The sequence below is a fragment of the Salmo salar genome, chromosome 02, assembly GCF_965601325.2.
Source record: "Salmo salar chromosome 02, fSalSal1, whole genome shotgun sequence".
Taxonomy (NCBI): Eukaryota; Metazoa; Chordata; class Actinopteri; order Salmoniformes; family Salmonidae; genus Salmo; species Salmo salar.
This window is the reverse complement of record NC_138292.1, coordinates 60,116,380-60,140,303: the sequence shown is the minus strand read 5'-3', so window position 1 is coordinate 60,140,303 and position 23,924 is coordinate 60,116,380.

Below are 23,924 nucleotides of genomic sequence, written 5' to 3'. Positions count from 1 at the left end.
TAAACCTGTTGGGGCTACAGGTTAGCAATGAACCCCGAGACGGGATTGCTAACAAGGCTGGAAATTCAAAACATCAAAAATCTAATAATTTCAATTTCTCAAACAAGCAACTATTTTACACCATTTAAAAGATAAACATCTCCTTATTCCAACCACATTGTTCGATTTTCAAAGAGGCTTTACGGCAAAAGCATAAAGTTAGATTATGTTAGGACAGTACATAGCCACAAAAGTACAAACATCCATTTTCAATTCAAGGTCAGGCGTCACCAAAAGCAGAAACCAGCTAAGATTATGCACTAACCTTTGGCAATCTCCATCAGATGACACTCCTAGGACATTATGTTATACAATACATGCATTTTTTGTTCCATCAAGTTCATATTTATATCCAAAAACAGCATTTACAGTCGCGGTGAAATGAAGAATTTTTTTCGGCTCGAATGCTCCCAGTGAATCCAGCGTTACAAATCACGGAATTACTATTCGAAAACATTGGTAAATTATAATATTGTCATTCAAAGAATAATATATTATCATCTCGTAATTGCTACCGAATGGCCAGATCTCAAAATAACTTTACTGGGAAATCACATTTTGCAATAAACGGGGTACTATGCTAAGAACAATAGTCTATGCTATACAGTTAGCATCATCTAATATCGATAATAACATTGTGAATATCCCCTTACCTTTGATTATCTCCATCAGAAGGCAATGCCAGGAATCCCAGGTCCAGAACAAATGTGGTTTCTTTTGACAAAGTTCATCATTTATGTCCAAATAACACCAAATAGTTAGCGTTCAGTAGGCTCCCACAAAACGTGGTGGGGGGGGTGTAAAATCACACCGAAAAGCTAAAAAAACCTAGTAAATAATCTATTTACGTTCGTTCAAACATGTCAAACGTTATTTAGCATTAATCTTTTGGTCCATTTTTAACGTGAAACATCAGTAAACATCAGTAATATTTTCACACAACCTATCAAGTGTCTAGATAAACGATTATGACAAACTCCCTCTTCTCAGATTTATGCGCAGGCGCAAAGAAATGAAGTGACGACATGTCAACTTCCCTGCATTCTAATTTGCTCTCTGTTTATCATAGACGCTTCAAACAACTTTATAAAGATCGTTGACATCTAGTGGAAGCCGTAGGAGTTGCGAAATGAATCCTTTCTCACTATGGTATCTATAAAACAATGACACTAAATAGTACAGTCACAAAATTCACATTTTTTTAAATCTATTTTTCACAGGTTTTTGCCTGCAATATGAGTTTTGTAATACTTACAGACACCATTCAAACTGTTTTAGAAAATTCAGAGTGTTTTCTATCCGAATGTGTTAATAATATGCATATCCTAGCTTCTGAGTTGGTGTAGGAGGCAGTTAAAAATGGGCACATATTTTTTTCAAAATGTCTCAATACTGCCCCCTAGCCCCAACAGGTTTTAAGGCAATGTTTCCCAACCGTGGTCCTGGAGTACCCCCAACAGTATATAGTTTTGTTGTAGCCCTTGACAAACACTTCATTCAACTCATTGAGGGCTTGATGATTAGCTGACAAGTTGAATCAGGTGTGCTTGTCCGGAGTTACAATAAAAATGTGTACTGTTTGAGGTACTCGAGGACCAGGGTTGGAAAACACTGCTTTAAGACATAGCTAGGCAGGCCTAGGACCCTAAGACATAGCAAGAGTAGATTTATTCACAGGCTGGCTGGCTGGTTTTGTAACATATGGGGGGGCTTTACCTGGATCAACATCAACAGACTGTATAGCAACAATGCTTCAGAGTTTGCTGATAATTCTATTGACTAGGCCTATATTACAGACATAGTATGTATTAATTTGACCAGTTTCTCACAGCAGGAAAATAACTCTGCAAGAACAGGGCATTTTCAATATTATGTGGAGTATCATTTTTGAAGGGGTTGATACATTTTTCATTAGGGCAAATCAAATCAGAGATGATAAATTACAAATTTGAGAGTGCCTTTTTAAACTGGGAATACATTACAAGTTTGCATTTAAAAATGATCTGTGACAACAGAGAGAGTGATCAAATTAAGATAGCATATGTGTACCTATGATCTAAGAATCCACCCTTCTTAAGAGTAGATCTCTCTCTTTCTCCAAGTGCATAGCAATAGATGAGACCAAAGCCACTGCACTGATTAGAAGTCTGAGAGGATTCTCATGTCGTTTTTGTCCTACTGGGAAAAGAAAGTGCAAATCATTCAGAGCCAGTTACCTGCAGTGCCTACACTGCATGGGGACACACAAAAGTGAATGTGCACTACTTGTCTATTTTGTGTGTTTTTGTAACCTGCACAATTGTATCCCAAAAAATTTACATTTACATTTTTGTAATTTAGCAGATGCTCTTATCCAGAGCGACTTACAGTAACGAATGCATATGTTTTCATACTTTTTTTCATGCAGTGCCTTGTGAAAGTATTCACCCCCCTTGGCATTTTTCCTATTTTGTTGCTTTACAACCTGGAATTAAAATAGATTTTTGGGGGGATTGTATCATTTAATTTACACAACATGCCTACCACTTTAAAGATGCAAAAAAAATAATTTGTGAAACAAACAGGAAATACGACAAAAAAACTGAAAACTTGAGCGTGCTTAACTATTCACCCCCCCCCCCCCCCCCCCCCCCCGTCTTTTGGGACATGTCTCTATAAGCTTGGCACATCTAGCCACTTGGATTTTTGCCCATTCTTCAAGGCAAAACTGCTCCAGCTCCTTCAAGTTGGATGGGTTTCTGCTGGTGTACAGCAATCTCCAAGACATTTAAATGTTTCCCCTTAAACCACTCGAGTGTTGCTTTAGCAGTATGCTTAGGGTCATTGTCCTGCTGGAAGGTGAACCTCCATCCCAGTCTCAAATCTCTGGAAGACTGAAACAGGTTTCCCTCAAGAATTTCCCTGTATTTAGCACCATCCACCATTCCTTCAATTCTGACCAGTTTCCCAGTCCCTGCCGATGAAAAACATCCCCACAGCATGATGCTGCCACCACCATGCTTCACTGTGGGGATGTTGTTCTCGGGGTGCTGAGAGGTGTTGTGTTTGTGCCAGACATAGCATTTTCCTTGATGGCCAAATAGCTCAGTTTTAGTCTCATCTGACCAGAGTACCTTCTTCCATATGTTTGGAGAGTCTCCCACATGCATTTTCTTTGTTTGCATATTTCTTTCAATGGCCACTCTTCCCTAAAGCCCAGCTCTGTGGAGTGTATGGCTTAAAGTGGTCCTATGGACAGATACTCCATTCTCCGCTGTGGAGCTTTGCAGCTCCTTCAGGGTTATCTTTGGTCTCTTTGTTGCCTCTCTGATTAATGCCCTCCTTGCCTGGTCTGTGAGTTTTGGTGGGCGGCCCTCTCTTGGCAGGTTCGTTGTGGTGCCATATTCTTTCCATTTTTTTATGATGGATTTAATGGTGCTCCGTGGAATGTTCAAAGTTTTGGATATTTGTTTATAACCCAACCCTAATCTGTACTTCTCCACAACTTGGTCCCTGACCTGTTTGGAGAACTCCTTGGTCTTCATGGTGCCGCTTGCTTGGTGGTGCCCCTTGCTTAGTGGTGTTGCAGACTCTGGGGCCTTTCAGAACAGGTGTATATATACTGAGATCATGTGACAGATCATGGGACACTTAGATTGTACACAGGTGGACTTTATTTAATTAATTATGTGACTTCTGAAGGTAATTGGTTGCACCAGATCTTATTTAGGGGCTTCATAGCAAAGGGGGTGAATACATATGCAGCACCAGTTTTCCGATTGTTATTTTTTAGAATTTTTTGAAACAAGTCATTTTTTTCATTTCACTATTTTGTGTATGTCCAGTACATAAATCCAAAGAAAAATTCATTTAAATTACAGGTTGTAAAGCAACAAAATAGGAAAAACGCCAAAGGGGTGAATACTTTTGCAAGGCACTGTACATGAAATGGAATTGATGTTACAGTATGTGCGTTGGTGTACGGGTCTATCAGTATTCAGTATGAAGTTTGTGATGATAAAACTGGACCAGCGGTAAGGGGTACAGTAAGTAGGATGGTGGAGACATGTAGGTGTTATTGTATTGTACTGTTGCATAAATTGTATTTGAATAATCGCAAAAATATAGTGCCTATACTGTCAAGAACAGCATAGGAACATATGGAATCAATTTTGAACAATAAATACCTGTTTAGCATGACATGTCTCTTATAAAGGCGATTATCTAGTTAAAATGCTAAGCATGTTGTCATAAAAAGGCGATAGAAACAATGAAAAGAAACAAGAATCTTAATTCTTCCAACCCCTTTGTGGGTGAAATCACATTCTCTAAATTCTCCAATAACTGGCCATCTCAGCATTTCTTCCATACTCACTCCCAAACTCAATTTCACAAAAGTATGAGGTATTGATTCCATACAGATGTAGTCTTAGATATAGTCATGTCTGAGCAGATGCGTTAGCTGTCGGCTAATCCTTCAGATCTACTGAAAAGGGCTGAACGTGGGGAGTGGCAAGCTTATGCCTTAAATCTGGCCTTTTTTACCTCCTAGTCCTAGAAATCCTCATCTGCGTTCCAAATGGCATCCTATTCCCTATTTAGTTCACTAGTTTTGACCAGGGCCCATAGGGCTCTTGCACTATTTAGGGAATAGGATGCCGTTTGGGAAGCAACCCTATAGCTGTTACAGCACTACAGATGTATTAAATCAACCAGGCATAAATATCTCTTGATAGACTTTGGAGTTACAAATCAAACATCCTTGCTTGTGCAATATGTAAAACCACAAGCTTATTACAGCCACGGACAAACGTCATAGACTTCCCTTGTCAGTAAACGGGAGTGGGATCGAAGGAGAGAACTCAAATGAATTTCTGGTTAAAGCTCATGACTTCATATTGGCCTATAGGTAGGTACCTCTGAAACAGACAATTCAATGGGATTTATCAAATTTGGACTCAAATATTTCAGCCCTGAAATATGATTTATGAAGCTATCTTCACTGCCTTTGATACTGCTATTATTCATTCGCCAGTTAAGACAAAATAGAGAGCTGTTTTATTTGTAAATTAATTTCTAATGTTAATTTAATCTTCAATCATATTAATATGATTTACAAGATCTAACAATAAGATTTTGATCAAAAAAACACTATACTTAGATTTATTTTTTCTATACTGTATAATCTGCTCCTCTGTTACCCTTGTGCATAAAACAGGGACTCAATTTATTGTAATTAACTACACTTAGTATTAATGCATTACCTAGCCACAAGACTTATCCAGATATTTAAAAAAAAAACATATTTAAATCAAACATGTTTCCCAAACGGGGCCAAAACTGGTCACAATGGGATAGGCTACACTTTGCTCATATTTGAAAATTAATATATTCTTCAACTCTTCTCTATTCTACTTTGTGTTTTAGCATTGCTTATATTTAAATCACCCCCAATGCTCTAGACATTAAGATCCTTTTATCTACCACTGTGGCATCCCATCCCTACAACACTGTGTGCCTTTCAAGAGGCGTAATTATAGCCTTGTAATCTATCACACGGAATACTAACCACTCTCCCTCCGCAGAGTTGAAGGGCTGAAACATTCCCCCAAAGGGAGATGCAGAGAGGACTTTTAATATGGATGAAAAACATTCATATTTTTCCATCATCGCAATGATATCGATTAAGCGGGTGACCGGAATGGACAGCCACGCTGAGAGAGACTGTCCTCTGGTGTAACAGGTCTGTGGCATCCTCCTCTGTCATGGAGACTTTTCAAAGCAGGGCCTTATTCATTAGATGTGTAAGACATGGACTATATCTAGATTGTAGGCTACTACTGTACTGTGTAACAATGCTGTTTTCCATTTTTGGGGCTTGGTGAAGGTGATTAAGATGATGACATTTCTAGGGTTACATGATTCCTCCTGTGTATAACTGTACTGGAATGTCCTCCGTCCTCTATAACGCCATGGCCTGCAGAGAATAAAAGCAAAAGATACATGTAAAAAATCCTGATTATCCCTCTCTATTTTAATTACCGTCCTCTTTATCTGTGCAAGGGACTGGTGGCTTCTAAATGGTTTTGAGCTATGGAGGAGCTTTGAACTGTATCTTGTGTTATGCCAGAGCTCGGAAGAAAAAAGACACTGACCCACCATGGATTCCCAGGGATTCCAGGGATTCCAGACTAGCTCATTAGTCATTTCCTGTTTTTTAACAAACGTGAAAGCTGAAAAATATCGGAATTGATTCCTATTCTTCACACCTCACCCCGACTTCTCTTGAGCGAATAATTAGTTCAAATGAGAGCCCAGTGAACGGGCAATGAGCGGCCTTGTAGGCAGTTGAAATACTTTGTATTAAGTATTCCTTTTTATTTGGAATTCATGGGTCCTTAATGAAGAATAAAGGAAAATGTGTATATTTTTATAGAAGATTATTTTTGATTAATTCTATACAGTACAAACATAACTTTTCTTCTCTGAACGTCCACCTGGAAATTCAAATATTATTGTCCAATTAGCGACGTTCTAGTATTGATTTTGGGTAGCTAGGAAATGGGTGAAGGCTTGAACACTTGTAAATGACAATAATGCTTCTATTTTGGGGGAGTGTGTGAGAGTGTGGTCTGACAAAAACATTCCTCTTCCGCTAAAGTGTTCTGCCAATGTAAAAACACATTTGCTGGAAATTTTAAAGCCTTAATTAGTGATTCAGTTGGTGTATGTAACACTGTGGTACAGATCACAGAGTAAAAACAAATTATTTCATGTACACTTATACAGATCACATCTGCCATTTGCTGAATTGAATTAAATGATCGTTAACTTAGATAAATACATCAGACAAGTAAATAATAATTGCATCAGTATTCAATTAACCAATTTCAGCCGCATAACAAAGTGAAAAAACACATAAAACATTTTCAAGAAAATACTTATTTCAACGAGAGAAGGGGGTAAAGGTAGAACAAAGAGGATCAATATACTAATTTCAAAGTTTCAAGAAACTCCATAACTTCCAAGTGTCAGAATGGTAATAGACATTTATACGACATTAATTACCTGAAACGCGTTTAATTTAACCAAGCGGAGGGGTGGTGACATTTGTAGCGATGCAGCTATTTTGAGACTAGGCTCAGTTCCAATTTGAATGCCCTGTACTAGCATGGCTGCCACTGAGTATAGGCTGTGGTGGAATAGGCTAAAATATTGATGTACTGTAGATCAGTGTGGGGGCCCAATTAATTGACTTCCACTTGTGTGGGGGAAAAAAATCTGTATATTTTCTCTCGTTGGAGAAATGATGAAATGTTTTACCCTTGCTCTTCAATAATACATCACAATCTTTACATGAAATCAGAATTATCTGAGAAAACGTTTCGAAACCAGAAACTGATTTATCACTCTTTAGAACTTTATGTATTTCAACTAGCTACTGTCCTATTATAACACTGCTGTAAGACTATTTGTATTGTGTCCTTATTCTTAGTCAGCCAGTGTATATAGTGTATTGTCTGACCTGACTGTGCTGTTTGCAGTTACACAGGCCTCTCTGTACCCGGTTCATAATGAGCCATTCCTAGCCTTTTTGTTTCCTTTACCACAGCCATACTATCTCTGTTTGACCTTTCGAAATACCTATATGAAAGCAGTGCATGGGCAAACTTTATTAGCAACCTTTATAAACCTTTATTCATGGATCTATCTAAAAAGGGGTGGTTGGAAATGTGGGGAAGCGAGAAAAGACGGTAATCAGGTTCTCAGAACAGACAGTGCCCTGGCAGCAATCAAACATAATGGAACAAGCCTGGCGAATCAATACCCGAGCAGTGATCGCAGACAGACAAAGGTTGTTCAGTAGCAAGCAGCACTAATTGAAATCAATGGCTAATCTGATGACAGTTCTTAACCTTTACACCCTCCAAGGATTCATAAACGAGTGAATATCATGGCGGGCAGTGGGCCGATTGGTTTTTCCCTCCCCACACCCAACACTTTTTTTGCTGATTCACAAATTGGCCACAGATCAATGCTGGTGATAATGCCCCGATTTAATGGCGATTTCGCCAAACATGTTGTTTTATCAAGTGCCTTCAGAAAGTATTCACAGCCCTTATCTTTTTGCACATTTTGTTGTGTTGCAGCCTGAGTTTAAAATTAATTACTTTTAGATTTTTTGTCACACTATACCCCATAATTTCAAAATGGAATTATGTTTTTCAATTATTTTTCAAATTCATAAAAAATGAAAAGATCTTGAGTCAATAAGTATTCAACCCCTTTGTTATGCAAGCCTAAACGAGTTTAGGAGTAAATATTTGCTTAACAAGTCACACAATAAATTGCATGTACTCACTCTGTGTGCAATAATAGTGTTTAACATGATGTTTGAATGACTACTTCATCTCTGTACCCCGCACATACAATTATCTGTAAGGTCCCTCAGTCGAGCAGTGAATTTAAAACACAGATTCAACCACAAAGTCCAGGCAAAAAAAATATTCCTCAGTCAACTTGCCTGGTAAAATAAGGGTAAAAAATGATGGGTAAAAAAAAAAAGCTGACATTGAAAATCCCTTTGAGCATGTTGAAGTTATTAATTACACTTTTGATGGTGTATCAATACACCCAGTCATTACAAATAATACAAAGTGTTATGTTTGGGGGAAATCCAATACAACACATTACTGAGAACCACTCAATATTTTCAAGCATAGTGGTGGTTGCTTCATGTTATGGGTATGCTTGTAACCGTTAAGGTCTGGGGAATGGAGTTAAGCAGAGGACAACCTGGTTACCTGCTTTGCACCAGACATAATAACCTAAAACACAAGGCCAAATCTACCCTGGAGTTGCTTACCAAGAAGACAGTGAATGTTCCTGAGTGGTTGAGTTACAGTTTTGACTTAAATCTACTTGAAAATCTATGGCCAGGCCTGAAAGTGGTGGTGTAGCAATGATCAACAACCAATTTGACCCAGCTTGAAGAATTTTTTAAAGAATAATGGGCAAATGCTGCAAAATCCAGGTGTGGAAAGCTCTTAGAGACTTACCCAGAAAGACTCACAGCTGTAATGGTGATTCTAACATGTATTGATTCAGGGGGTTGAATACTTATCTAATCAAGATATATTCGTATTTTATTACAAATGTTATAATTGTTCTTCCGCTTTGACATTACAGAGTATTTTGTGTAGTTCGTTGACAGAAATGACAGTGAAATCCATTTGAATCCCACTTTGTAACACAACAAAATGTGGAAAAACCAAAGGATGTGAATACTTTCTGAAGGCACTGTAGCTATATACTGTAGGTAACTGAAATATCCAAGCATGTTAACTACACATAAATTAGAAGGGTTGTACATTTGGTAATGTATATGTGAGAAACACTAGTTTCAACTAGTCACTAATTGATTGATACACAGAGAGATTGGTCATGTGGTCGGAGCGGACAAAATTTGGTTGGGTGAATGGGTGTCCATCAACGAGTATCAACCCAATCAACATGCAATTGCATCTAATGTCCTTAACACTTGTGAATTATATAGATCCAGTAGCTATAGTCAATACTGTAATGGAATCGCAAGCCTCCTTACAGTCATTCATCAGCTAACATAACAGTTCCTACCCAGGATAGAGGGAAGGGACAGTAGATGTGTCACGTCCTGACCAGTATAAGGGTTATTTGTTATTGTAGTTTGGTCAGGACGTGGCAGAGGGTATTTTGTTTATGTGGTACGGGGCGGTGTTTTATGTAGTAGGGTGTTTGATTTATTATTTCCGGGTTTTTGGGGTTATGTTCTAGGTTTGTATTTTCTATGTGGTCTCTAGTCTTTTGTATTTCTATGTCTAGTTTATTGGGGTTGGACTCTCAATTGGAGGCAGGTGTTTTCTAGTTGCCTCTGATTGAGAGTCCTATATATGGGTATGTGTTTGGTTTAGTGTTTGTGGGAGATTGTTTCTTGTTTTGCCTGTGTGAGCCTTACAAGACTGTTTTGTTGTTCGTGCGTTCTTCGTTTTGTTGTTTTTGGTGTTCTCTTTATTTAAAATAAATGATAAGATGAGCATCCACATTCCTGCTGCGTTTTGGTCCTCCATTCCCGACGACAACCGTTACATAATCTCCCACCACAAATGGACCAAGCAGCGGAGTAAGGAGCAAGGGGATTTCGAGATGGACTGGCGGGAGAAATGGACCTGGGAGGAAATTCTGGATGGGGCTGGACCTTGGCACCAGGCTGGGGAATACCGTCGCCCACGGGAGGAAATCGAGGCAGCCAAGGCGGAGAGGCGGAGGTACGAGGCCTTGTACGCGCTGAGGGAGAAGCACGAGAGGCACCCCCAATAATTTTTTTTGGGGGGGGCACACGGGTAGTTTGGCTGGGCCAAGGATGAGCCATAAGCCAGCTACCCGTGTTTATATGGAGGACCGTATGGAGTGGAGGGCGCTGTGTTTTGCTGAAGTGTGCACAATCTCGCCCATAGGCACGCACAGTCCAGTGCGAGTTATTCCAGCCCCTGGCAGATGCCGTGCTAGAGTGGGCATCCAGCCTGGTAGGAGGATGCCTGCGCAGCGCATCTGGTCACTGGTGCGCCTCCTAGGACCAGGCTACCCTACGCCCTTTCTACGCACGGCAACCATCAGGCCCCTGCACAGCCCAGTTCGCCCTGTACTAGCACCCCGCTCGTACAGGGCTACTAGTTCCATCCAGCCAGGACGGGTTGTGCAGGAGGTGAGATCAAGACCGCCTGTGCGCCTCCATGGCCCGGTGTTTCCAGTTCCTGTCTCTCGTGCGGACCCGGAAGTGCGAAACCCCAGTCTGGCACGTCCAGTACCAGCACCATGCACCAGGCTTCCAGTGCGTCAGCCCAGTCCGACTCGGCCTGTTCCCACTCCCCACACTAGCCCGGAGGTGCGTGTTCCCAGGCTGATACCTCCAGTACCAGCACCATGCATCAGGCTTCCAGTGCGTCAACCCAGTCCGACTCGGCCTGTTCCCGCTCCCCACACTAGCCCTGAGGTGCGTGTCCCCAGACTGACACATCCAGTACCAGTACCACGCATCAGGCTTCCAATGCGTCAGCCCAGCCTCGAGAGTTCGGCAATAGTGTGCAGCCCAGAGTATCCGGCAATAGTGTGCAGTCCAGAGTATCCGGCAACAGTGTGCAGTCCCGAGTATCCGGCAACAGTGTGCAGTCCCGAGTATCCGGCAACGGTGTGCAGTCCCGAGTATGCGGCAACGGTGTGCAGTCCAGAGTATCCGGCAACGGTGTGCAGTCCAGAGTATCCGGCAACGGTGTGCAGTCCAGAGTATCCGGCAACGGTGTGCAGTCCAGAGTATCCGGCAACGGTGTGCAGTCCAGAGTATCCGGCAACGGTGTGCAGTCCAGAGTATCCGGCAACGGTGTGCAGTCCAGAGTATCCGGCAACAGTGTGCAGTCCAGAGTATCCGGCAACAGTGTCTAGTCCGGAACCGAGGGAGACTGCCTGTGACCCGGAACCGGGTGAGTCTGCCTATGACCCGGAACCAAGGGAGTCCATCAGCGACCCAGAACCGGGTGAGTCTGCCTATGACCTGGAACCAAGGGAGTCCATCAGCGACCCAGAACCGGGTGAGTCTGCCTATGACCCGGAACCAAAGGAGTCCATCAGCGACCCAGAACCGGGTGAGTCTGCCTATGACCCGGAACCAAAGGAGTCTATCAGCAACCCGGAACTAAGTAAGTCAGTTGACGATCCGGAATTAAAAATGATTAACTATGTATTTAATGAGTCTGCCTACAGTGTGGAAAGGAAGAGGTCTGCCTACGATCCGGAACAAGGGGAGTCTTCCTACGGCCCGAAACTAATCAAGTCCGTCTGCATTCTGGAGGACAGTAGGCCGGAGCCAGAACCACCTCCTGTATAGGTGGGTTGGGGAGGGGGGGTGTAGCACAAGTGCCGTCGGTGACGGCAGCCACCCTCCCTTCCCTCCCTTTGGTTTAGGGGGATTTTTTGTTGTTGTTTTGTTTTTCTTTGTTTATTTATGAGGTGCATCCGGGGTCTGCACCTTTGGGGCGGGGGGGGGGGGGGGGGTACTGTCACGTCCTGACCAGTATAAGGGTTATTTGTTATTGTAGTTTGGTCAGGACGTGGCAGAGGGTATTTTGTTTATGTGGTTCAGGGTGGTGTTTTATGTAGTAGGGTGTTTGATTTATTATTTCCGGGTTTTTGGGGTTATGTTCTAGGTTTGTATTTTCTATGTGGTCTCTAGTCTTTTGTATTTCTATGTCTAGTTTATTGGGGTTGGACTCTCAATTGGAGGCAGGTGTTTTCTAGTTGCCTCTGATTGAGAGTCCTATATATGGGTAATTGTTTGGTTTAGTGTTTGTGGGAGATTGTTTCTTGTTTTGCCTGTGTGAGCCTTACAAGACTGTTTTGTTGGTCGTGCGTTCTTCGTTTTGTTGTTTTTGGTGTTCTCTTTATTTAAAATAAATGATAAGATGAGCATCCACATTCCTGCTGCGTTTTGGTCCTCCATTCCCGACGACAACCGTTACAAGATGGTAGATAAGACATTCCAATGGGTCAATCAATAGTCAATCAATCAACTAACCAATCATGTTGGGGTGCTATAGTGAGCTGACTATATTAAATTGTCATAATAAGGCACACTGCTCTAAAATTCCTAGTAGACTCTTAAAAGTGCAGGATTTGAATCCAAACAGAATGGAAAATATCCAAAATGACTGGTAAGTAAGTGCCAGGGAAAATGGCTCTTCAAAATATTGTATAATGACTCAGGTTGGCATATAAGAGAGAAATAACTATCATAGAATCTAGTGGCTGCTGTCTTTTCTCAACCATGCTGAGAGTCCCTGTGGTGTTTGTACAAGTACTCCTCTCAACATGAAGCCTGAGTACAATACGTAGGAGTAGCTACCGCTCCTGAAGTGTGCTTCAGCCAAGAGGATTATAAAAACGATTAGTGGAGATTGCTTTATTGGAATTAATTTATCTCCTAGGAACAACATTATTGAACATTCAAAACCTCCTTCATAATCAAAAGCCGGCAAAATGTTCATGTTCGTACGAAGTCTGTTTTATATAGCCACATGAAGAGGGTAATGTGTAAACTTCACTAAATAATGGTGATTTTCATGCTTACTCCCTTTGGTATAATGTATTTTTCTAACAAAGGGATAACATATTGTAGGAGTGTGCTTGCTTTATGTGAAATTAGTTGCTAACTACTGAGAGCTAGAAATTGAGAATATGGTTTAAAATCAGAATATAGTCATTTTTGCAGTTCATTTCTACAGTTGCAGAGGCGAAGCCATGACAGGGCCAGCTTGAACTGGCCCACCTAATCAGGATGGCTTAAAAAAAAAATATATATATATATATATATATATTTTACATACACTTATGTTGGAGTCATTAAAACTTGTTTTTCAACCACTCCACAAATTTATTTTTAACAAACTATAGTTTTGGCAAGTCAGTTAGTCATTTTTCCAACAAGATGCTGGAGGAATCAGGTTCAAAAGTATCTATATCTATATCTATAATATCTATATCTATAAGTATCTATATCTTCAGAGTCCTATATCGACATAACCTGAAAGGCAGCTCAGCAAGGAAGAAGGCACTGCTACAAAACCACCATAAAAAAGCCAGACTATGGTTTGCAACTGCACATGGGGACAAAGATCGTACTTTTTGGAGAAATGCCCTCTGGTCTGATGAAACAAAAGTAGAACTGTTTGGACAACATGAACATCGTTATGTTTGGAGGAAAAAGGGGGAGGTTTGCAATCCGAAGTACTCCATCCCAACCGTGAAGCACAGGGGTGGCAGCATCATGCTGTGGGGGTGCTTTGCTGCAGGAGGGACTGGTGCACTTCACAAAATAGATGGCATCATGAGGGAGGAAAATTATGTGGATATATTGAAGCAACATCTCAAGACAGCAGTCAGGCAGTTAAAGCTTGGTCGCAAATGGGTCTTACAAATGGACAATGACCCCAAACATACTTCCAAAGTTGTTGCAAAATGGCTTAAGGACAACAAAGTGGCCATCACAAAGCCCTGACGTCAATCCTATAGAAGGTTTGTGGGCAGAACTGAAAAAGCGTGTGCGAGCAAGGAGGCCTACAAACCTGACTCAGTTACACCAGCTCTGTCAGGAGGAATGGGCCATAATTGACCCAACTTACTGTGGGAAGCTTGTGGAAGGCTACCCGAAACATTTGACCCAAGTTAAATCATTTAAAGGCTATTCTACCAAATACTAATTGAGTGTACATAAACTTCTGACCCATTGGGAATGTGATGACAGAAATAAAAGCTGAAATAAATTATTCTCTCTACTATTATTCTGACATTTCACATTCTTAAAATAAAGTGGTGATCCTAACTGACCTAAGACAGGGAATTTTTACTAGGATTAAATGTCAGGAATTGTGAAAAACTGAGTTTAAATGTATTTGGCTAAGGTGTATGTAAACTTCCGACTTCAACTGCATATATATAGTCAAAAATTTGGACACACACCTAAGGATTTTTCTGTTCTACATTGGAAATAATAGTGAAGACATCAAAACTATGAAATAACACATTTGGAAGCATGTGTAACCAAAAAAGTGTTAAACAGATTCTTCAAACAACCAGCCTTGGGAACCACACATGCCGAGATCATCCATTCACCTACTCTGAGTTTTACAAATGGCGGACATGGCGGTTGGAACCAAAAACCTAAAATTTGGACTCATCAGACCAAAGGACAGATTTCCACCAGTCTAATGTCCATTGCTCATGTTTCTTGGCCCAAGCAAGTCTCTTCTTCTTATTGGTGTCCTTTAGTAGTGGTAGTGCAGCAATTCGACCATGAAGGCCTGATTCACACAGTCTCCTCTGAACAGTTGATGTTGTGATGTGTCTGTTACTTGAACTCTGTGAAGCATTTATTTGGGCTGCAATTTCTGAGGCTAGTAACTCTAATTAACTTGTCCTCTGTAGCAGAGGTAACTCTGGGTCTTCCATTCCTGTGGCGGTCCTCATGAGAGACAGTTTCATCATAGCGCCTGATGGTTTCTGCGACTGCACTTCAAGAAACGTTCAAAGTTCTTGAAATGTTCCGTATTGACTGACCTTCATGTCTTAAAGTAATGATGTACTGTTGTTTCTCTTTGCATATTTGAGCTGTCCTTGCCATAATATGGATATGGTCTTTTAGTAAATAGGGCTGTCTTCTGTATACCACCCCTACCTTGTCACAACAAAACTGATTGGCTCAAACACATTAAGAAGGAATGAAATTCAACAAATTAACTTTTAACAAGGCACACCTGTTAATTCAAATCAAATCAATAACAAAAATTGTCACATGCTCCGAATACAACAAGTGTAGACCTTACCGTGAAATGCTTACTTACAAGCCCTTAACCAACAGTGCAGTTCAAGAAGAGTTAAGAAAATATTTACCAAATGAAATAAAGTAAAAATAATAAAAAGTAAAGTAATAAAATATCAATAACGAGACTATACACAGGGGGTACCGGTACCGAGTCAGTGTGCGGGGGTACATGTAGGTAGGGGTGAAGTGACTATGCATAGATATTAAACAGCGAATATGAGGGGGTGGGGGTGGCGATTTGAATAATTGTTCAGCAGTCTTATGGCTTGGGGGTAGTAGCTGTTAAGGAGCCTTTTGGTCCTAGACTTGGCTCTCCGGTACCGCTTGCCGTGCGGTAGCAGAGAAAACAGTCTATGACTTGGGTGACTGGAGTCTCTGACAATTTTATGGGCTTTCCTCTGACACCGCCTATTACTGTATATAGGTCCTGGATGGCAGGAAGCTAAGCCCCAGTGATGTAATGGGCCGTTCGCACTACTCTCTGTAGCGCCTTGGGGTCAGATGCCGAGCAGTTGCCATATCAGGCGGTCAGGATGCTCTCAATGGTGCAGCTGTAGAACTGGTGATGTGGACACCAAGGAACTTGAAACCCTCGACCCGCTCCACTACAGCCCAGTCGATGTTAATGGGGGCCTGTTTGGCCCGCCTTTTCCTGTAGTCCATGATCAGCTCCTTTGTCTTGCTCACATTGAGGGAGAGGTTGTTGTCCTGGCACCACACCACACTAATTGAAATGCACTCCAGGTGACTACCTCATGAAGTGGGTTGAGAAAACGCCAAGAGTGTGCAAAGTATCATCAAGGCAAAGGGTGGCTACTTTGAAGAATCTTAAATCTAAAATACTTTTTGATTTGTTTAACACTTTTTTGGGTTAATACATGTTAGGATGTCTTCTCTATTATTCTACAATGTAGAAAATAGTAATAATAAAGAAAAAGCCTTGAATGAGTAGGTGTGTCCAATCTTTTATGAATTCATTTGATGGAAGTGGTATGGACATTTTTATTGGCGGGAATACAATTCGATAAGAGACACTGTTTTCTCTAAAATGTGTAGACATTGACATTTTCCCTAACATCAATAGACCACTAACGATCATCGTCACCCTTCCTATGACTTCATGTACTGTTGAGACACTCTTCTCCAGTACAGGCCATATAATAAAATGTATCCAAACTTGCATGCGGACTGCATATCTCAACAATTTAGCCCTGTTGTCCTTTGATGACTTAAGGCTACGCCTGTGACGAAAGAGAGAAAAAGGGACTCCAAGTTAGGTTAAAATGACGAGCTACACAGCCTCCTCTTCCTAGTATCCTGATGACTAATGTCCCATTGCTGAAAAATAAACTTTGAGTATTTTTGCGTGTCTAATTTACCCATCTCCATCTGTCTTTTGGGAGTCACCTTGTTGTTTAATTGTGAAGACAATACTTTTTAAAGAGTTTTAAAGAAGCCTATCACTCGAATATTGTTCCTTAAAATCAATGCACGCATGAGAACTCTCTTGCAGTCTTTCTCTCTCTCCATCAACTCCATTCAAATTGCATCCAAAACAGATAATCCTGTTCTAGATTGATATATACCCCTGTGTATAGATATCGTAGCCTATCTCTTTCAGGTAATATATTTCAATGCAACATTAGCCTTATATCAAGATAATTAATGATGGTTATAAATAATAAGCTTCTAACTTATAGCCTAGGTCTCTTGCGCAATACGCAAGCACCTGTGCTCCGCTGGCCTTTCCTTAAAAAACGCTCCTTAGCTCTTGGAGTCCCATGCAGGAAAAGCTAGACCAGAATAGCTTGCTGGACATACACTTTTTTTTTTGCATTTCTTATACCAACAGAATATTCGAAGAGGAAAGAAAGCTATTTTTGCTGAATGTTAAATTCAGCAGCCAATAGAACTCACGGGTAGTTTGAAAAAAGAGCAGTAGGCTATAGCAGTTATTTATTTAGCCCCATAACCATTCAATCTTCTTGAAGAGAAGTGAAGGTCTTCTTCATATAATTCTAGTACTATATTATTCAAGGATGTCATAAGAATTTTGAGAAGGACACTGAAACATTTAATTTAACTGTTGAAAGCGAGGAAGGAATGAAGCAACAATAGCGAGAGAAAAAGTAGGTAGGCTAATAATATTAGGGGAAATATTATGAAAGGTATATACAGTGCATTCAGAAAGTATTCAGACCCCTTCAATTTTTCCACATTTTGTTACGTTGTAGCCTTATTCTTTTTCATTTTATTTATCTTTTGCCCGCTTGGACTCTCAGACCATGAGAAACAAGATTCTCTGGTCTGATGAAACCAAGATTGAAATGTCAAGAGTCAGATCTGGAGGAAACCTGGCACCATCCCTACGATGAAGCATGGTGGTGGCAGCATCATGCTGTGGGGATGTTTTTCAGTGGCAGGGACTGGGATACTAGTCAGGATCGAGGGAAAGATGAACGGAGCAAAGTACAAAGAGATCCTTGATGAAAACCTGCTCCAGTGCGCTCAGGACCTCAGACTGTGGTGAGGTTTCACCTTCCAACAGGACAACAACCCTAAGCACACAGCCAAGACAATGCAGGAGTGGCTTCGGACAAGTCTCTGTATGTCCTTGAGTGGCCCAGCCAGAGCCTGGGCTTGAACCCGATCAAACATCTCTGGAGAGACCTCAAAATAGCTGTGCAGCGATGCTCCTCATCCAACCTGACAGAGCTTGAGAGGATCTGCAGAGAAGAACGCCATACCCAAGAAGACTCGAGGCTGTAATTGCTGCCAAAGGTGTTTCAACAAAGTACGGAGTAAAAGGTCTGAATACTTATGTAAATGTCATATTTCCTTTTTTTTATAATAATTAGCAAAACTTGCAAAAAAACAGATTTAGCTTTGTCATTATGGGGAATTGTGTGGAGATTGATGAGAGAATTTTTTAAAATCCATTTTAAAATAAGGCTGTAACGTTACAAAATGTGGGTGAAAAATACTTTCCGAACGCACTGAATGCCATGCATACTAATAAAACTTGAAACTTGAAACTTGAAAGGGAACTCAGTGCCTTTGGACTATCAGGAAATAATCTCCATCTTCAACACCAATCCTAGGTGTCTACGCATTGTGCTGTAAAATTTGAAACACACAAGAAAGGTATGCCTGAATATGCCATATAGACAGCAAAATAGTTGGGAAGAGATTTTTGACATACCTATTCCATGGCACATGGTTTATGAACTGATATGCGAAACGACACCGGATTCAAAACTTAGAATTGTTCAATTTAAATTATTATACAAAATTCTTGCAACCAATAGAATGTTGTTTTTATGGGGATACAACCTTCCCAGTTCTGCAGATTTTGCTGCGAAGAGACAGAATCATTAGATCATTTGTTTTGGTACTGTCCGTATGTACCTTGTTTTTTGGTCACAGTTCCATGAATGGCAATTGCAATATTTACCTGGAGCTACCCCTGCAGACAGCACTACTGGGTGATCAGAAAAGTCATAGTCAATCGATCAATAATATAATAATACTTTTAGCAAAAAAAATTTGTTTCAATTTACAATCTGTAGAAACAATGAGAATAGATAGGTTCAGAACTTTTGTGAAATGGCACTAAAGGTTGAGACTAATAACAACAGAATAACTAATGTAAAACATACTGTGTCCGTAAAACTTATATAGCTTAAGAACTTTTGTGAAAGAGCAGTTTGAAAGATATGGCAAATAGAAATCAAACCAGATGGACATCAGAAATAGATGAGATAGGTTGAGGGTAGAGGAAGGACAGCAGTAAAAACAAACAAAATAGAACTGTTGTAAAATAGACTGTCCATAATATTCATAGAGTATACATGGACAATCCCACCAGCTCTATATTATCCGTGTCGTTGTTCAGCCACATAAGATATTCAAGTTTTTAATGTCCCGTCGGTAGGATAGTCTTGATTGTATATATCATCCATTTTGTTTTCCAATGATTGCACGTTGGCCAATAGAACTGATGGTAGTGGAGGTTAACTCACTCGTCTACGAATTCTCAGAAGGCAGCCTGACCTCCGCCCCCTTTTTCGCTGTCTTTTCTTCACGCAAAAGACAGGGATTTAGGCCCGGCTTCGCATCGGACTCGTTAAAGAAAAAATCTTTTTTCAGTTCGACGTGAGTAATCACTGTTCTGATGCCCAGAAGTTATTTTTGGTCATAAGGGACGGTAGCAGCAACATGAAGTACAAAATAAGTAAAAGAATAAGTTACAAACAACGCGAACGTGACCCATCCTATTTGGCGCCATTCTTGTGGCACTGTCAAGAAGCATTATGACCATCATAATCATATAAGCCAGATAGGCCTATCACGTACTGTACACGCCCTTATGTCAGTCATCAGTAAAAAAAGAGGGTGTCTTGTCCTGCTCCTGAAATCTGCTATTGTATTCTTCCCAGTTATCAGCAACAGAGCATTGGGGTAGGTGCATGTCTGATATCAATGTGTGCATAATTTCAATGTTCATTTAATATGGACAATTTCAGAAAATGTTTTTTAACATAAACATACTGTTCACAAGTAGGCTATGGTGTAATGGAATGTTTTGCCTTGTGTGGTAGGTTTTGTAGGTTTTGACACTCTTATGTAGGTGTCATAACCAGTCATAAAATAACGCAACAATGTCACACCAGGTCTAAATATATGTGTAAGGACAGTGTTATGACCATATTATGACAGATTATGACAAGTTATGTCAGCTGTTATGACATTTTGACATAACGCGTTATGGTGCTGGGTGTCAAGTAAAGTGTTACCAAAAAACCTTTGGTGTCGATTACAGCTTTGAGTTGTCTTGGGTACTGTATGTCTGTATTAACTTTGCACATCTGAGTTTGGGGATTTTCTCCAATTCTTCCTCGCAGATTTTGTCAAGCTCTGTTAAGTTAGATCGGAAGCGACGGTGAACAGTAATCTTCAAGTCTTTCCACTCAAGGACTTTCACATTCTTGTTCTGAAGCCGTTCTGAAGCCATTCCAGTGTTGCTATGGCTGTAGGCTTGGGGTCATTGTCCACATAAATCTTTGCCCCCAGTCTAAGGACTTTGCACTCTGAAGCAGGTTCTCATCAACGATTTGCCTGTATTTGGCTCCATTCATTGTTCCCTCTATCCTTACCAGTCTCCCAGTTCCTGCCTCTGTCCCCAGTCCCTGCCTCTGAAAAGCATCCCGATAGCATGATGCTGCCACCACCATTCTTCACAGTAGGGATGGTGTTAGACGGGTGATGAGCTGTGCCTGGTTTTCTCCAGCACTTTGCATTCCTTCCAAAGAGTTATATTTTTATCTCATCAGACCACAGAATATTTTGCCTTATGCTCTCAGAATCTTTCACATGCCCTTTTGCAAACTCCATGTGCCTCTGTAGTTCTGTCAAGGTCCTTCTTGCCCAGTTGGACTTCATGGTATAGTTTCTGTTCTAGCATGCAATGTCAACTGTGGGAACTTATACAGACAGGTGCGTTTCTTTCTAAATCCTGTCCAAACAATTGAATTGGCCACAGGTGGACTCCAATCAAGTTGTAGTGACATCTCAAGGAAGGTCAATGGAAATTGCATGCAACTGAGCTCTACTTGGAGTGTCACAGCAAAAGGGTGTAAATCATTATGTAAATGAGCTTTTCTGTATTTCATTTTCAATACATTTGAAAAACATTCGAAAAACATGTTTTCACTTTGTCATTACTGGGTATTATATGTAGATGGGTGAGAAAAAAACATCTATTTAATCAATTTTTAATTCAGGTGGTAACAACAAAATGTGGAATAAGTCAAGCGATATGAATACATTCTGAAGGCACTATATGTGTTTGATTCCAGTGGGCTATTGTATTCATACCCACTGTGACATTAGGCTATGAGTGATGTTTTCATGTTTTCATGCCTGCCTTGATAGGCCAGGTTAATAGTTTTTTATTCAAGTGAGCTATTATATTCAGTCATTTTCTTATTCAAAGTAATCTATTCATTTCATGCCCGCCATACAGTTTGAGATACAGGCCTAAAGTGTTTGCATTTTATTGTGTTTGGCGGTTTTCATATGGCAAAAATTGTGACACTTTCAGGGCGTTATATTCTTTGTTGTGCAATAATGCAATAGTGCGCTGACCATGGTCCTGAATCCACCTGCCTGTACTGTAGATCGTTCATTTGAGTGGGAGTGGTCGATCTGATCTGATAATATGTTGATTATTTCATGAGGTTGGACTGTCAGACTGAACGCTTCATCTGTCATCTGTATTTTGTGACAATATATTATTTGTCATTTTACCTCTGCACTTGCCTGATACTCTCTCACTCTCTCTCTCTTCTCTCCCACTCTCTCTCTCTCTCTCTCTCTCTCTCTCTCGAATATGTAAGTGACAGACATGTTGTGTATTTCATGATGTTTGTTTACTGTCAGATTCAGACAATCATCGGGCTGTTTTGTAAGCAATGTTGTTGTAAACGGCTCTGTTGTTGCCCACTTGCGCTGCCTATTTTGCAACAACTGACTTGTTTGTCAAGGCAACTTTGTTATGTTTTTTGGTCACATTTATCCTGTGTTATGCGTTAAATGATGCAATGTGATTGCACACATTTTCCCTTAAATATGTTTGGGCAGTGGAGGGTATTCTCAAGTTTTTCTTAATCCCCACTGATGCGTCTCAAAGTAGTGTAGCAGAGGTATACACCCTGTCAATTATATAGTACAATAGAGAAATCATGCACAAAGTCGCCTTCAAAAACACAAATCAATATTTGTTTGAAAAGTGTGAGTGTGAAACCATAGCATAGGTCTATATTATTCATCCACACGGACAGGTAATGTGGCTTGGCTGGTGCTGGCTGAGCCCGCGAGAATCAGAGCAAAGATTTCAGAACTGGACAGCTCTGCACTCTTTTCTGTTCTCTGTCTCCTGATATTCGCATTCAAAAAGAGAGTTGTGCATTTATTCCCATGTCTCACGAGTTCTACAATTTAGCCTCTTTATTTTGCTTCTCGATAGAAGAGCTTTAGGGACAGGCTTGGAAGTTTAGGCCAGGGCACTGACTCGATCCGGTAGCAATCACCATTTCCCTTATAGATGAAATAGCCTAGGTCTACAGACATCATGTGTCTACGACTACAGCCTGCAAAAGTTATACAAGAATAGTAATATTAGGGTAAAAATATGTGAATACCAAGGTGTATAGAATTGAATGTAGCCTAGGCCTGTTTTGTAACCAATAAATCTCCTCTAGCAAAACGCACAATACAGAGATGAACCAGCAGCGACTAGCATCCAAGCTTTCAGCTGCTGTGAAGTGTAGGAACTCCTCCAGTATCCCGTTCTCATGTAACGCACCACCACAGAAATCTGTTTATTTTCTTACCTCTGTGCTTACCTGGTCCCTTAGCTTAACATATCAGCCATAAGGGCTAGGTCTATTATTTCGTCCTGTATATCATGGTGGATGTATTTCGCATTGCCATGATTTTAGGTCATTCAGAGTAGCCTACATTTGTTCCTCATCGAATATTTCACACAGGGCGCCTTTCATTCGCCAGGCAGGGCGTTTGGGAAATGTTGGGAAAAAATTTGAGTATACCCACTTCTCTATGCACCACGACTACACGACTGATGTTTGGGTATTTTTGCTGTATTTTGGCTGGAAAATGTTGGCCCAGTCACTTTTACTCAGGCCCAGCCATATGGCAATTTCTGCCTACGCCTCTGTACAGTTGTCATCAGATACATTTATGATCAGGACATGTTTTTCAGAAACGCAGCCATGTCACAATCAAAGAATAAATTCACCTGCAAACAAATATTTTTCACTTCAAGAGCGAACCTGACATCTAAAAGCAAAGCATATTTTTTTTCTCTGTCATCTGTTAGATATACTATTTTTTGCAAGTGTAGCCAAGTGATATGTACACTTCGGTAAAAGTCCTTGAAATGCAAAGTGAAAGTAGAAGGAAAAAATCTATATGCATTATCAAAGTAGTTGATGCCTCCACTCATTTGAAATCCAAACAGAGAGTGTGTATTTGAACAAGATCTTTGATTCATGCATGCACACACTCCTTGATCCCTCCAGCTTAATCCTTCAATTGGCTAGGACAAGAACACTTCGACAATTTAAGACCTCTTCCCTCAAAGTATATGGAATATTCCTGTTGACCTATTACAACTTAGTCTCGCGGATTTGGAAACATGCATTCAATTAATTAGTCTTGTAGCTCTCAATAGCAGTCAGTAAATATACCCTCAAGGCATGAACCTATCTTCTTTGAACAGAAAAATCAACATAGTTCATGTTATACAATGGAAACTTTGTAATAGGTTGAGGCCTTCAAAGTTTATATCAACTTTATCTTCAGTTGCTTATTATTCCAATACCTCTGACCCGCTCCTCCATCTTTCTCAACTGAAGTTGAGGTGAATAACTCTTCCTAGGTGAATAACTCTTCCTCTTCCAGATTAATGGGCGGTATT